Genomic DNA, 17,391 nt, shown 5'->3' on the forward strand with positions numbered 1-17,391 from the left:
CCTTGCCTATCTTCTGTAGTTTTCTGAGAAGATTGGTTGACTAAAAAGGATGATTCCTCACTCTGCAAATTTAAGATCTTGTCTTTTCCTGACACATTCAACTGCTAGCAATCCACTTTTGAATGAATATATGTATATAAGAAATAAAAGTTGGCTATTTGACATCTCCAGCTGGCTCCACCATTTAATAAGATCATTGCTGATCTGCCTGTGTTCCAAATTCTAGGTTCCCATCTATTGTCCATAACCTTTGATTCAATTGCCTGACAAGAATTTATTTACCTTTGCCTTAAAAATTACTCCATATTCCTGACTCTGCTGTCTTCTGAGGCAGAATTCCAAAGTTGCAAGACTGTCTAAAACAAAAAAAATTCTCATCTCTATCCTGAAAGTGTGATCTCTGTTTTAAAACAATCATTCTTAGTTCTAAACTCACCCACAGAGGAAACATTCTTTCCACCTTGTCAAGACTGTTCAAGATGTTACAGACTTCAATGAAGTCACCATTCACTCTTCTAACCTCCAGTGGAAACAAAGTCAACCCATTAATTCTATGTATCAGTACAGTAAATCTCACTTGAACTGTCCCCAATGTATTTACATTCTTCCTTAAACAAGGAGACAAACAGATGTGGTCTCACCAGTGTCCTGTATAACTGAGTTAAAACTCACACAACACCAAGTTATAGTCCAACAGGTTTACTTGGAAGTACTAACTTTCAGAGCGCTGCTCCTTCATCAGGTAGCTAGTGGGGCAGGGTCATAGGACTCAGAATTTATAGCACAAGATGATAGTGTCATGCAACTGATATGATATATTGAACAAACTTAGATTGCTGTTAATTTTTTCATCTTTTAGAATGGACTGCAGGTTTTAATTCATTAATATGTAAATCCCAGAACTTCTTTCAAGTCATGTTCCCAAGGTAACTGCAAGTTTTTATAAAAGAAAGGTGACATCTCAGCTCAGGCAATGCATTAAAGGTATCAGGTTAGAGTCCGTCTGTATTCCAATCTTGAGTCGGACTAGTTTTATTTCTGAAGTAGGAATTTATAAATTGTCACATGAATTGACTGCCTGCATTGACTGTCTGAAGGTTGGGTTGTTTTTGAGCAAAATAGAATGTATCTGCAAATACAAATTCACCCCATACACTTATGTGTGTATGTGCTTGCATGTGAGGGAAAGATAGAGTATGTCTATGTGGGAGAGAGTGCGAGTGAGAGAATGGTGGATGGTGTTCCCAAGTGGGTTGCCATGACAAGGTTGCGCATGCTTGGTAGAATGTGTGTATGAGCGTGACAGAGTATAAGCCTGTGAGAAGGTGTGTGTGTGTCTGAGAGAGAGCGTGAATGAGAGAGGGCCTGCATGAGAGGGCCTGTGTGAGTATGTAAGGGTGTGTGTGTACATGCGCTTGTGTGTGAGTGTGTGTGAGAGAATGTATCGCGTAGTGGGGTCGCCTGTAGTGTGACATGAACCCAAGGTCCTGGTTGAGACTATCCTCATGGGTATTGAACTTGGCTATCAGCCTCTGCTTGGCTACTCTACATTGTTGCATATCCCGAAATCTGCCTTGGAGGATGGTCACTGAAGGTCCGAGGCCAAATGTCTGGGTCATCTGAAGTGTTCATTGACTGGGACGAAACAGCCCTGTCTAGGGATTGTTGCGTGGTGTCCATTCATCTGTTGTCATAGCGTCTGCTTGGTCTCGCCAATGTACCATGCCTCTGGGCATCCTTACCTGCAGGGTATGAGATGGACAACATTGGCCGAGTCACATGAGTATCTGCTGTGTACATGGTGGATGGTGTCCCCAAGTGTAATGGTGGTACCCACATCTTGCAGTGGTTGCCATGACAGGGTTGTATGGTGTTGTGGTCAATGTTGTCCTGAAGACTGGGCAGTTTGTTGCGATCAATGGTCGGTTTAAGGTTTGGCGGTTGTTTGCAGACGAGAAGTAGAGTCGTAGGGAAGGTCTTGGTTGTATCACTGGAGCATAACATCCTTATACTCAAAGCAAAGGAGAATATTCCATTAGCCTTCTTGATTACATGCTGGATCTGCATGTTAACCCTCTATTGATTATGCATTAAATCACGTAGATCTCTCTGCACCTTGGAATTCCGTAGTCGGTCTTTGTTTATAATGCTCCACTTTTTTTTATCATTCCTGCAACAATCTTTGAAGTTTTATCTTATCAAATACCTTCTAGAAATTCAAGGACAGCATGTCTGTCACCATGTCTTTATCCACTTAAGGAATGCCACAGTGGCTATTGGATTACTAGACACTCCATAGTGATCTGCAGGTTTCCTAAATCTTGATGACTTGACTCATGATTGCACAGATCTGCAGTATGTTCTCCCACATTCATTGTAACAAGTTACAGTGATTTTGAAGGGACTGCATGGAGGTCTATGCTAATTAATGAGTACAGCCTTTGTAAACAAATTGGTGTCGCTATCACTAGTTGGCTTCCTAACCCTAACCCTGCCTTCTTTCTATATGCTTGCAGTCATTTCTGTTTATAGCTGTGCAGGTTGTGTTCTGATGGTATGACCAGTGTCTGCTTTTTTTGCCCAGTTCAAGTCAGTTCCATCAGTTTTCCATACACTGACAACAGGTGACATGTTTCCCTAAAGGTAAGCATCCAATGGCTATGCAAACAATAGTAAGGCAATTGTACCTCTAGATGGCACTGATATAAAAATCATACAAATAAATGTGACAGGAATTTGTACTCGAGATTTCTTCTTCTCACATTCAAGGCAGTTAAGGGAAAAACTATCATAAGAAAACTGGTTCTTCTGATTGCCATTGTTTAGGCTTAAGGCTGGTATTGCCAAGATTTTATTGAGATTCAACATTTTGATTAAAAACAATTTTGCTTCAGGACTATTCAACACTGTTCCATTTCTCTTTTGAAATATAGCTTGTTTGGAAGTGGACGAGGAAAAATACCACAGCTCTTTGATAGGAGCCCTGAGCTACTAACACAGAGGAAACACTAGTGACCATAAAAAGATTGCAATGCAAATAGAGTGCAAACGTTAGGACTTGGGAGAGGATCAGTATTTGGTACAGAGGGCAAAGAAGCTTTTACTCTTTTGCACCCATTGCTTCTACTGGTCATGTAAATACTTAAAATATTGTCCAGTATTCTAGTATTAAATTGAAGCTAATGTGTCAACAAAATAAAATAGAGCTACAAGCAATACCAGTAATCTAGAGTAAGATGCAGAAAATCACACGTCTGGACTATACTATGAGAACTTGTGGACTACAAGATTCTCCGGAGTTACAATCTTGCTCAGCTCAGAGTTATTGAGCTAAAGTGCAACTTTGGAGAGATCCGGACACATGAGGAAGTGGAAACATTATCTGGATACTTTGCTTGAGACCTCAGCCACACTTCATAGAGAGGGGTAGGTTCAGAACAATGTGTAACCAACAATGTATGAAGCAAAGAAAGCCAGATAAGACAGAGAGCAAGGGTCCATGGAAACTGTTCTTATTCATTAAGACCAATGCACCTTCTATTTGTAAGGTCTGATAGATAAGACAAGGGCACAGTCTACAAAAAGTGTATTGCCATCTCTCTTCATTTGAGAAAGACATATGGTGATAGAAAGCATGGAGGGCACCATTTTCTAGTCTTTAGCAAGATCTTTAGTTTGTATTTAGGTTTCTCGTTTCTTTTTCTTAAAAGTAGCTTGCTAAGGGTAGCATTGATACTGTTGCAAAAGTAAAACAATTGCAATAAAATGTAATGTTTGGGATTCTTCAAATGTAAAGAGCATTTATACTAGATTAATTAGTAGATTAAATAAAATATGGCAGTGATACCAAGATAAATGATGCGCTGCTGCTATTGCAATATGTGGGAGTTGTTGGATACCATGGTCTTGGGGAGGATTATCTATATACGTTTTTGCAGCTTGAAGAACTTTGGATCTAAATTGAGGAACTGGAGTCCACGCTGTAGGGGCAATGAAGTCTAGTTATAACTTTATAAAATGATGGTTCGGCTATAGATGGAACATCATCTGTAGTTGTAAATGCCGCACTATAGGGAAGACATAATTGCATTGGAGAGGTGGCCAGGAGATTCACCAGGATATTGCCGGAGATGAAAAGTTTCAGTAATGAGGAGAGACTGGATAGTCTTGATTTGTTTTCCTTGGAGCAGAGGAGGCTAAGGGCAGAATCTGATTGAGGTGAGCACAATTATGAGGGACACAGACAGAGTAGATTGTAAGAATCTCTTCCCCATGGCAGACATGTCTAAAACCAGAAGGCACAAGTTTAAGGTGAAGAGCAAGTGGTTTAGAGGATTTCTGAGGAAAAACGTTTTCATCCAGAAGGTGGTAGATATATGGAACATGCTGCCTGAGAGGGTGGTAGAGGTAACATTTAAGACGCATCTGGATGAGTACTTAAAATTTCAGAGTGTTGTAGGCTATGGACCAAGTGCAGGTACATGGGATTAGTATAGTTTGGCATTTGTTGTTTGCCATTGATATGGTGGGCTAAAGGGCCTGTTTTATGCTGTTTGACTCTATAACTTCATAACTCTGTGACATTGCGGGCCAGTTACCTGGATACATTTTCCGGAAGACAGTCATACCCCTCAGATTAGGTCTTTCAAATTTGGTCTGCAATCAGTCACGGAAGGCATCACTACATGCAGGTACTCAGCTTTGTCCTCAGAAAATGGAGAATTCTGGACTAGCAACAAAGAAATGTGTGAAATTCTGTCAGCATTTCCAGAGGGGTGACATATGATTGCATAGTGATTGGAAGAGCCCATCTCAAATACGAGCACCTTCATATCTCAGACTTTTTCAGGGCTTTATTTTTTCAAGACATAGGAGAATCCATATTTCCAGACTTCCTTGTTAACACAAGCCGATGAGTGCCCACAGATCTGTCCAGACACTTGAATCACATCATCAGCCATTCGATGGCTGGCTCTAAGATGACTCTTGTATTCATGTGGCTCCAGTTCTACTTTTCTTGTGCATCTATTACAGAATTTTGCAGGGGTGTCATTAGCTACAAGCTTAGAGCATAAGACTTGTCACCAGGGAGCCATCTCTGCTATGGGTTATAAGTATCTATCAGACAGTTGGGCTAGTGGTGTAATCGATAACTCGTCTGACTTCAGATCAGAAGACTGTAGGTTTCATTCCTGCCTGGCTCAAATGCAACTTACTGCTTTAGGGTGGCACGGTGGCTCAGTGGTTAGCACTGCTACCTCACAGCACCCTTGACCTGGGTTCAATTCTATCCTTTGGCAACTGTCTGTATGGCGTTTGCACATTCTCCCAGTGTCTACATGGACTTCCATCGGGTGGTTTGGTTTACTTCCAAGTCCAAAGATGTGCAGGTTAGGTGGATTGGCCATGCTAAATCACCCATAGTGTTCAGGGATGTGTAGTTTAGGTGTTTTAACAATGGGAAATGTAGAGCTACAGAGAAAGAGTGATGGGATGCTCTTTGGACAGTCAGTATGGACCTGTTGGGCTGAATGGCCTATTTCTATACTGTATTCTATTCAATTTACTGGTGCAGGATGATGAAGACATAGCAGCATTTCCAGATATCTTGAAAAAGCACCTATAATGGGTGGGTGCAACAGCCTAGTAGTATTATTGCTGGACTATTAATTTAGAGACCCAGGTAATGTTTTGGGGACCCAGGTTCGAAACCTACCTAAGATTTTGTACCTAGGTATCCTGTTCTAAAATGGCATTGCATGTGGCAACATTGTATACTGTACTCCTGTGCACCATTCTTGAGTACAAGTGGCAAGAAAACCAAAATCTGAGAGCAAAATGGAGTAACCAGTGCTGATTTTGATGTCCACTGGCAATGCGTGTCCATTGGAGGAAGGTCTTTTCCTCAGCAACAACATATGCTGGCAATGATCTGCTGAGAACCCCCAATGCACTGTTGCTCAGTTATGTCTAGAAAACTAATCCTCTGTCTATCTATATTGGGAATATTACCTTCTACATGCTGGAACTCTATGCTCATCCCATCTGTCTCGTGGAGTGAAAGGTGTCTGAGAAGAAGACAACTGGTGCTCATGGTGATGTTGCCATTATTGCTCTTATTGTCCATTAGAGGTCTTGGGTAAAAGCCCTTCATCAGGAATGAGGCAGGGAGCCTCCAGTGTAGAGAGATAAATGGGAGAGGGGTGGGGCTGGGGAGAAGTTAGCTAAGAGTGCAATATGTGGATGGAGGTGGGGATGAAGGTGATAGGTCAGAGAGGAGGGTGAAGCGGGTTGGCGGGAAGGCTGCTGTGCTTTTCCAGTACCACTCTAATCTTGACTCTGATCTCCAGCATCTGCAGTCCTCACTTTCGCCTGACTGCTGGGAAGTACAATCAAAGGCAATCATTCACTACAAAAACCTGAAATAGCTTCCAAAATCTTGTCACTGCCAAATTAGTGCTAAACTGAGAAAAATGCAATAGTTAAATGCGGAAGTTTGCAGGTTACTGCTGGCTTTCCAACATGCTGACATTTGTGATGTTTTAACACAGATACCACAATTACATATACACACGCAAAGACACACATATGCAAAAAGTTGGGCTTTGTTTTGAATAAAACAATATTCATGATTAAAACCATCACCCTCTCCTTTCCTCTGCCATTATTCTTGTTAATGTCTTTTCCTTGTTCCTCTAGCATCTAAATGTAAGGAGACAGGAAAAATAGACCATTTGCAGTGTCTTGCAGAATGATTGTCTGCATGTCTATCACTAGTCGCTTACATGTTAATCTTTTACCCATTTCTTAGGCTTACTGTAAAGATGTTCTGACTTCGGTTTGCAGTGATATAGCCAAACTAAAGTGACATAACATAAAAAATGTATTTAAAATGGTAATTCTTTGAAAAAAATTCTGAACAACAGTGTTGAATTCTACGAAAGCAAAATAAAACAGATGCAGGATAACTGAAATTTTTAAAAAAACATGCAAAATACTGGAAATATTCAGCAGCTTGGGAAGGATATTTGGATATAGAAACTTCAAATTGATGACTTTTTGTCCTTGATGTGAAAATGCCGGTGTTGGACTGGGGTGGGCAAGTTCAGAAATCACACAACACCAAGTTATAGTCCAACAGGTTTATTGAAATCACTCGCTTTCGGAGCGCTGCTCCTTTATTAGGTGAAGCAAAAAGAAGTATACAGGCAGATAATTTGTTTGATTTCCAATAAACCTGTTGGACTATAACCTGGTGTCATGTGACTTCTGACTTATTGTCCAAACTGGAAGAAGTTGGAGATGGAAGAGTTGCAGATTGAAAACCAAGTGCAGAGGTAGAGAAAGGAGAGGTGAGGAATAAAGGAAAGATCTAATAACAGAAACAGGAGAGGTGAAATGATGAATAGTGCAATGGTGCAATTAAATCAAAGGAGACGCTAATGGGATAAGTAAGAAAAAAGTACGTGACTCGCGATGAAGTGTAAGTTGTGCAGAAAAAGCCTAACTAATAGCTGCCAATCCCAAAAAAGGTCCGAAATGTTGAGATCTGAGATTCAACATTACCTTCAACAAGTTGTTAAGTGCATAGTCCAAAACTGAACTACTATTTCTTGAGCTCACATACAACTTCTTTGTAAATTGAGGGAAATGAAGGGCTCTGAGCCTAGAATGGCAGTTGGGTGACTGGAAAGGGTCATGCTTGTCGTTTGAAGTGTTGGTGGCTTGTCCTCCTCATGTGCTGGCCAAAATTCATCCATCAATCCTCACACAAAAAAAGCAGATTATCTGTTCATTATGGCGTTGCTGTTTGTGAGTTAATGAGGTCAAAACAAGTGTGAGGAAATTCATTTTTGGAGGTCAAATGCAAAGGAAAGTATACAGTAAATGGCATTGATATACAGAGGGAACTTAGGGTGCAAGTCCATAGTTCCTTGATACTGAAAGCATGTGGATAAAATAGCAAAGAAAATGTAAAGCATGCTTGCCTTTATCAGATAGAGCATTGAATATAAAAAATTGGCAAGTCATATTGCAGCCGTATAAAACTTGAGTTAGGGCACATTTGGAGTTGTATGTTCAGTTCTACTCCCCACACTATAGAAGCATGCAGAGGCTTTGGAGAGGGTGTAAAAGAAGTTTACCACCATGTTTCCTAGATTTGAGTTTATTTATTATGAAGAGAGGTTGGACAAACTTGGATTGTTTACACTAGCGCGTTGGAGGCAGAGGGGTGATCTGAGAGGGAGGGATAGGGTAGATAGTTGGAGTCCTATTCCCAGGTGGAAATGTCAAATACTAGGGGGCACATGTTTAAGGTGAGAAGGGGAAAGTTTAAAGAAGGTGTGTGGGTCATTTTTTACAGAGAGTAGTAAGTGCCCAGAATGTGCTGCCAGGAGAGATGGTCGAAGCAGATATTACAGCAACATTTAAGAGGCACTTAGGCACACATATGAACAGGCAGAGAATAGAGTGATACAGAGTACATGCAGGCAGAGAGGATTAGTTTAAAATGGCATCATGTTCAGCACAGACATGATGGGCCAAAGGGCCTGTTCCTGTGCTGTAGAGTTCTGTGAACTATGCTGCCACTTGCTGTATGCAAAGTAGCTGCAATGTTGCTTAACATTAAAACAGTGATTATACTTCAAAAATATCCATGGGCTGTGAAGAGCGTTGTATATCCAGAAGTCATGAAAGAGTAGGTTGTATCGCTATTTCTTTGTTTCTGGGTCAGCGATTAGCTATGCAGGTTGTAGTTCGGGCAATGGCTTACCTAAAGCATGTCTCTTCAGAATGTCATTGTAATACCATACTGTCAATTCAATTCAGGTTTCTGCTTCATAGGGATGGGGGCCTTTCTGTACCAGAAGTCAGGCAGGTAAGAACAATTGGCAGAGACAGCTTATTGGGCAAACTCACTCACCTTCCCTCTTCCCCTGACCCTGTCCAACCCATGACCTTATCATCAGGAGGCATGGATTAAACTGAGCTCTTAAAAGTCTTGCTTCAATTAAAAATAAAATATACCATGCTCTAAAATCATTCATGGAAGGTTATAACTTTGAAATGCAGGGCTTTGCAAAATGTTCTGGCTGCATGAACTTCAATTTTGTTACCTTGTATAAAACTGTCAATCAATTAAACCCAATGTGTTTGCACTTATTTGCATGCAAGCAGGCTGGAGGAAACTATTTTTTTCTTAAATTACATTCAGTTACGTTCCAGTCACTGATAATATAATTCAAAGCCAAATTGTGAACGTGAATGTTTCAGTGGGCTGCCTCTTCCCATGTTTCGGCTGTGCCATTCTTATGGGTCATGTTAGACACCTTGAATCCCAAGCCCAGTCTGCTCAGCAGGCCAACCCTCCTCACCCACAAAACCTCCATTTTCCTTTCTATCTGACATTCCTTGAAGAGCCCCTCACAACTAATCCCTACCACATGTTCTAACCCCACCACCTGGAAATCTCCGCTGCAACTCTCATCCTTACCTTCTGGAGTTCCTCTGCACAGTTTTGTCCTACCACCATCGCAATGCACACTACTCACCCATCAAGGCCTCAGTGGTAATGACCATTATAATACCCCTCTGTTTCAGCATGTCATGTACTCCATTTTCCCCCCTTCAATGTCTTCTCCCCTCAGTATCCTCAATCAGCAGCGTTGATCCCCCCACTTCCCTACCATAACATTGTTTGCAGATTCCACCCTCCCCATCTCCACCTTTGACGTTCATTGCACAGACCCAGGGAACTGACTCTAGTCTGATAACTCAAACTGATGACTGACCTTATCTGTAGCTCCCTATGCACTTGATGATACAGGATTATATCAAACACAGTCAACTGGATGCAGGCAGAAAAAATATGCCATACAAACTGCTCATCATCATGATTGTGGCATGCATCCAGTATTTGCAATAATGGCCTAACCATGGCTAACAAGAGAAAAATAAGGATAATAGTTGATTCAAAGTCATAAGTGCTGTGAGAAAGATTAGCAAACTTAACTGGGAGAATTTTAAGATTCTGCAAATGAGGGCTAAGAAGTTATTAAAAGGGGAGAAAATAACATTGTTTTGATCTCATCCTAACCCAAAACAGATATATATATCATATTTTGTTTTTTGCTTAATTTAACATGGTGGTCTTTTACTGAAACATAAGCACATAAGGCAGTATATTTGGTTTTAGCAGTAAAACAGAAGCTTGTTATACAAAATGAAAAAGCAATCAAACCAAGTTATTACTAGACTAGGTTACCTACAGTGTGGAAACAGGCCCTTCGGCCTAACAAGTCCACACCAACCCTCCAAAGAGCAATCCACCCAGACCCATTCTACAGGCAATTTAGCATGGCCAATTCACCTAACCTGCACATTTTTGGACTGTGGGAGGAAACCGGAGCAAACCCAGGGAGAATGTGCAAACTCCACACAGTCACCTGAGGTGGGAATTGAACCTGGGTCTCTGGTGCTGTGAGGCAGCAGTGCTAACCACTGTGCCACCGTGCCACCCTAATCTAAATATAACAGTTTGAAAGATTTTAAAACACAGCAAAACAAGATTCCATCTACTTCCCAAAATCATCACTTTAAAGTTACTTAGCAGAAAGAGGAATTTCCCTTCCCTATCAAATCTGTCGGCATTGACTCAAGTGCCTCGTCTCACATCCGGACCTGTGATCTGCAAGTTGTATGAGCTTCATGTAATTGAGATCTTAAGCTTTTCCAGTCTGTTAATCATCAGCAGAGCTCAAACCAAATTGTTCTGAGCAATCACTTCTTCAAACTGCACCAGAACTTTTCCAATCTCTGGGTTTTTCCAAGCTAGAATCAATCCTTAATTATTCTAAGCCCAACAAACAGCTAAAGTCTTTCAATGTTTCCTCCTTTCTGTTATAAATCCCCAGAGTAAAAACATTCTAGGAAGCCTTCAGTCATCTGATTTCTGACACATTCTGGTTTAAAATCATGATTCAGGAAAAACAAAGCTAGTTAGTGTTTAAATTCCTTCACAAAGATAGACTAACATCAGTACATATAGCACGCATCCTTCATCACACTATGTGAGTAAACATAAAAGAGGAATGTAAAAACCCCTATAAGTATAGGAAAAAAAGTGAATACAATGTAAAGACACCAAACCATACTAATGCCATTGACCTGCACTTGCCCAATGACCTGTAACAAATCTCTCTCTATCAAATCCATGCTGACTATACCTGATCAATCCATAGTTTTCCCAGTGTTGATTAATCCTGTCCCTTACAACTGTTTCCCAATAATTTCTCACCCGCTGACAGCAGACTGGCCAGTCTGTAATTACTTGGCCTCTCCCTTTTGGCCTTCTTGAACAAAGGAATCACATTAGCTATCCTCCAACCATCTGAAACATTATGTGGGACCCAGCAATCTCTTCCTTTACCTCCCATAGCAGCCAAGGATACATCGCATCAGGTCCTGGGGATTTGTGCACCTTTAAGTCCATTAAAAATCTGTTACCTCCTCCTTATTAATCTTAACAATGCTGTAGAACCTCACCAGCTCAACTGAAATATCCATTTACAATGTCTTTCTCCTCTGTGAGTACAGGTGAGAAATATTCTTTCAAGTTTGAGATGATTGGAGGATAGGTAATATGGTAATGAAGAATTCATTTAAGACATCATCCATGTCCTCTGGTTTTGCCCATATATTGTCTTTTTGATCTCTAATAGTCTGCACTTTTTTTCCAGGCAATCCTTTTACTCATAACATACTTACAAAATGCCTTGGAGTTTTCCTTGATCCTACCTGGCAAAGCTATTTCATGTCCCCTCTTTGCCCTTCTAATTTCTTTTTTAAGCACCCCCACCCCCCCGACACACACACACACTCTCTATACTCTGAAAGCCTCCCCTGTTCTTAATGCATGTTTCCTTCTTTTTCTTTAATATCTTGTTATCCCTTGGCATCCTGGGTCCTGTAGATTCAGTAGCAGCAAATAGGAAACTATCGGCCACTTAGCTTGTCAACTGTCGTGGAGAAGGTATTCAAATGAAGGAGGTAATTGATGTGCATTGAGAAATTGGAAATCCAGAAGGAATTTAATAAGGTCACATCAAAGGTCAATTCTTACATTGAAAAGGGTAACATAGTGATATCAATATAAGATTGACCAAATGGCTTGCTTCCATGCTGTAGAGATTCTATGATTCTGTGATTTCTAAGATTGGCCAACTGGCAGGAGATAAAAGTATGCATAATATATTCTTGCTTGATTAGCATGTTATTAGCACCCAGTTTTGATCTCCTTATTCAAAGAAAACCATTGGAGGCAATTCAGAGGAGGTTTACGAGGAAGTAATGGGTTGTGTGCTAAGGATAGGTTGGACAGGTTAAGTTTGTCTCCACTGGAAATTAGAAGAGTGAGGGGGTGATTTGATTGAATTGTATAAGATCCAAAAATGTCTTGAGAAGGTGGGGGTGGAAAGAATATTCCTCATCTAGTTCAGTCTAGAACTGGGGGCACTGTTTGAAAATTAAGGGTTGCACGTTTAGGGCAATGAGATTTTTGTTTTCTCTCTCAGGTGATTCTGTGACATTGGAAGCATCTGCCTCAGTAGAAATGGAATCATAGAGTCATAGAGATGTACAGCACGGAAACAGACCCTTTGGTCCAACCTGTCCATGCCGACCAGATATCCCAACCCAATCTAGTTCCACCTACCAGCACCATCCATATCTCTCAAATCCCTTCCTATTCATATACCCATCCAGATGCCTTTTAAATGTTGGAATTATACTAACCTCTGCCACTTCCTCTGGCAGCTCATTCCATACGCATCTGCCTCAGTAGAAGTGGAATCATAGAGTCATAGAGATGTACAGCACGGAAACAGACCCTTTGGTCCAATCTGTCCATGCCGACCAGATATCCCAACCCAATCTAGTTCCACCCACCAGCACCCAGTCCATATCCCTCAAATCCCTTCCTATTCATATACCCATCCGGATGCCTTTTAAATGTTGGAATTATACTAACCTCTGCCACTTCCTCTGGCAGCTCATTCCATACATGTACCATCCTCTGCGTGAAAACGTTGTGCCTTAGATCTCTCTTATATCTTTCCCTCTCACCCTAAACCTATACCGTCTATATATCTTTCCCTCTCACCCTAAACCTATACCGTCTAGTTCTGGACTCCCCCACCCCAGGGAAAACACTCTTTATTTATCTTATCTATGCCCCTCATGATTTATAAATCTCTATTAGGTCACCCCTCAGCCTCTGACGCTCCAGGGAAAACAGCCCCAGCCTATTCAACCTCTCCCTATAGCTCAAAGTCTCCAACCCTGGCAACATCCTTGTAAATCTTTTCTGAACCGTGTCAAGTTTCACAACATCCTTCCTATAGGAAGGAGACCAGAACAGCCGTAACATGACCTCTCAACACCTGTATTCAATACTCTGTTCAAGAAAGGAAAACATACCAAATGCCACCTTCACTATCCTATCTAGCTGTGACTCTACTTTCAAGGAGTTATGAACCTGCACTCCAAGGTCTCTTTGTTCAGCAACACTCTCTAGGACACTAACATTAAGTGCATTTGTCCTGCTAGAATTTGCTTTCCCAAAATGTAGCACCTCACATTTATCTAAATTAAACTCAATCTGCCACTCCTCAGCCCATTGGCCCATCTGATCAAGATCCCATTATAATCTAAGGTAACCTTCTTCGCTGTCCACTACACCTCCAATTTTGGTGTCATCTGCAAACTTACTAACTATACCTCTTATGCTCACATCCAAATCATTTGTATAAATAATGAAAAGTAGAGTACCCAGCACCAATCCTTGTGGCACTGCACTGGTCACAGGCCTCCAGTCTGAAAACAACCCTCCACAACCACCCTCTGTCTTCTACCTGCAAACTAGTTCTGTATCCAAATGGCTAGTTCTCCCTGTATTCCATGAGATTTAACCTTGCTAACCAGTCTCCCATGGGGAACCTTGTCGTATGCCTTTCTGAAGTCCTTATAGATCACGTCCACCACTCTGCCCTCATCAATTCTATTTGTTACTTCTTCAAAAAACTTAGTCAAGTTAATTAAATATTTTTCTAACAGAGATAGATAGCTTCTTGTTATACAAGGGAATCAAAGGCTATTGTTAAAGATGGGAAGGTGGAATTCAAAATCAAACAGGTCAGCCATGTTTTTTACTGAATGGGGGAGAAGGCTTGAGGGGCCAAATGGCCTATTTCTGTGACTGTTTCATTTGTATATCTACAAAATGTGGTGTTGATTGGTTGCACACATTTGTGAGCACATCACATGGAAGTTTAGCACATGTTAGTCTGTACTTCTTGAAGATAAGCTATTTCCCTTAAATATAAGTGGATTTGGGCTGCAAGAGTTGGGAAAAATACTTGTGAAAATCTTTCAGGAAAGGAGTAAAACTACTAATGGAGTAGTAATGAACTGAGTCATTGAAAATAAAACCCTGTGAAGAGAATGGAAGCAGATATCAATGGAAGTCATAGATTCATACAGCACGGAAATAGACTCTTTCGTCCACCCAGTCCATGCTGAAATAATCCCAAACTAAATTGTCCCACCTGCCTGCTCCTGGCTCATATCCCTCCAAACCTTTCCTATTCATATACTTATCCAAGTGTCTTTTAAATGTTGTAACTGTGCCCACATGCATCACTTCCTTAGGAAGTTCATTCTGCATTCCACCCTCTATAAATGTTTGCCCCTCATGTCTTTTCGTAATGAATCAGGTCATCAAGGACCAGTAAAGTGCATCAGTAAAAGTTTAATCTCTTTGCATACACTGTCAAGGTGAATAAGTATATCATCACAACACACAACCCTTATGCCATTCAATACATAGCACCACCATCACTCACCCATTTATAATTTCTAGCAATCAGGAATATTATCTCACTCATTCACACATAACATTGCTGCAAATCTCGACCCACCTCTTGCAGGTTCATTTTTTAAAATATATCGGCAGCAATGGCAGACACACCCATCCAAATACAGTCTTCTATCCATTGAAGTTTAGGAGAATGAGAGGTGAACTTATTGAAACATATAAGATCCTAAGGAAGGTTGACAGGGTGGATCTGAGAGGAGCATTCCTCTAATTTGGAAATCTGGAACTCGGGATACAATTCCAAATTAAGGGGTCACCCATTCTAGACAGAGATGAAGAAGAATTTATTGTCCCAGGGAATTATTACTCTTTGGGATTGTCTTCCCCTGAGACCAATGAATGCTAGGTTACTGAATATATTCAATGCTAAAGAAAAGAACTTTCTGATCAACAAAGGAAGATGAGGAGGAAAGTGAAAGCAAGGCCATAAAAGGATGAGCCATGATCTTATCGAATGTTTGAGCAGACATTTTGGGCTGAATGGTCTACTTCTGCTGCTGTTTCTTTTAATCTCCTGATCTTACAATTTACTCAACTCTCATCATCGGACAACACTCTGTTTTCAGGAACCAGTCAAGTATGTCTTCCTTTTTAAGTGTAACTTTCTGTAAGTATCGAGACCAAAACTGGACAGTACTCCCGTAGTGATCTGACCAAAGCCCTATACAATTGTACCAAGATTTTCTTTAATTTGTGCTCCAATCCCTATTTACTTTGCTGTGTGTGTGCTGTCTTTGCATGATAACTTTCTGTATTCCTTGTATAAGTACACCAAAGTCTTTCAAGAATGAATGTATACAGGTTTTCTGCATTTTAGAACATTTTTACTTTTCTACTCTTATTAGCAAAGTGAAAAACCTTACACATCCTCATTGTATACTCCAGCTGCCAGCTTATTGCCCGCTCACAAAACCTATCTGTACCTCTTTGTAATCTCTTCATATCCTTCTCACTCTTTACATTTTCACTTAACTTTATGATCATTAAATTTAGATCCATTACTCTGTGTCTAAGTCTTCAATATAAATTGTAAAGAAAGAGATCTCAGCACTCACCAGTTACTTGAAAATGTCCTGATATCCTCTTTCCTTCCTGCCCTATAACCAATTCTCATTCATACTAATATATTGCCCCCAACTCTGTGAGGTCCTATCTTGTATACTAACCTTTTGTACAGTAACTTTACAAATTCTTAGTATACTACTTCTGCTTGTTCTCCTTTTAACTATGCCACTGGTTAAATCTGGAAAAATATCCTCAAACATGATTTCTATTTCATAAATTCATGACGTGATTTCCTAAGGCTTAGGTATTATTGATACTATTGTTGGACAAAGTTGGTATTGGAAGTTTTTTTTGTGGGTTTGGTCAAGAGGACTGAGATAACCTATAGCAGAGGGATGAAAGATAGGAGCATGTGAAGCTGCAGAACTGTGTACATGAGGTTTTAGGGAAACTAACGTTTGATTATTTGATTAAATGCAGAGTGCTACTTGACAGATTTCTAAGACATTTCTTTAATCTTTCTCAGTGAAAACAGGCACAAACTAATTATTCAGCTTCTCTCCGACTAATTATTCAGCCTCTGTCATGGACTCATGCATTTTAGGCAGGTATTTCTTTTTTTGAGTCCTTGTAGAAGTTTTTGCAGTCCAAATTTATGCTATTTTCCCAGATTGCATTCATATTTTAGTACTCTTTCCTTATCAGTTTCTTAGTCATCTTTTTCTATATTCCAAAACCTTGCCAGCCCTGGTACAAAACTATTTCTGACCACTTTATAAGCCTTTTATTTTAGTCTTATGCAATCCTTAACTTCATTTGTCAGCCATAGTTGCCTGCCGATTTTTGAGTTTTTGCATTTTGAAGTAATGTATAAATGCTATTAGTCATTTAATTGTTCTTTACAGACTGGACATTGCCTATATACTTATGCCTCATGCCTTTACAATTCAAATTTAAACTTGCTTCAAAGTGAACTATCTCACTTTCAAATGTAATATGAAATTCTATCAGTTTGTATCACTTAGCTCAAAAGATTATTTTACAAGATTATTAATTACCTCTTTTTTCATTTTTGTTTAAACAGGTAGCATTGTTTCATGGAAGGTCATAGCTGTGAGCCCAAAATTCCAAGAGACCTGTGTTATGGACCAGGCCAGACCCCCTAGAACAACTAAAGAAAATAGCCCAGGCTTGAACTTTGCTGGTTGTTTTAACACAGATATTCCAAGAGGGATGCAGCTGAACAAATTACTTAGTTTTAAACAAAACAGAATTTGTTTACAAGATTACCGGATGAAACACAAACAAAAGAGAGCAGAATACTGAATAGCTTCACCTATCCAAAAACTCAACAGATCATCCCAACTTAATGATGCTGTTCCAAATACTTGCAACAATCCCCATAAACACCCCTTGGCACAAAAGGTAAAATCAAACACAGGATCTTACAG

The sequence above is a fragment of the Chiloscyllium plagiosum genome, chromosome 6 (genome assembly GCF_004010195.1).
Source record: "Chiloscyllium plagiosum isolate BGI_BamShark_2017 chromosome 6, ASM401019v2, whole genome shotgun sequence".
In the NCBI taxonomy this organism is placed as follows: Eukaryota; Metazoa; Chordata; class Chondrichthyes; order Orectolobiformes; family Hemiscylliidae; genus Chiloscyllium; species Chiloscyllium plagiosum.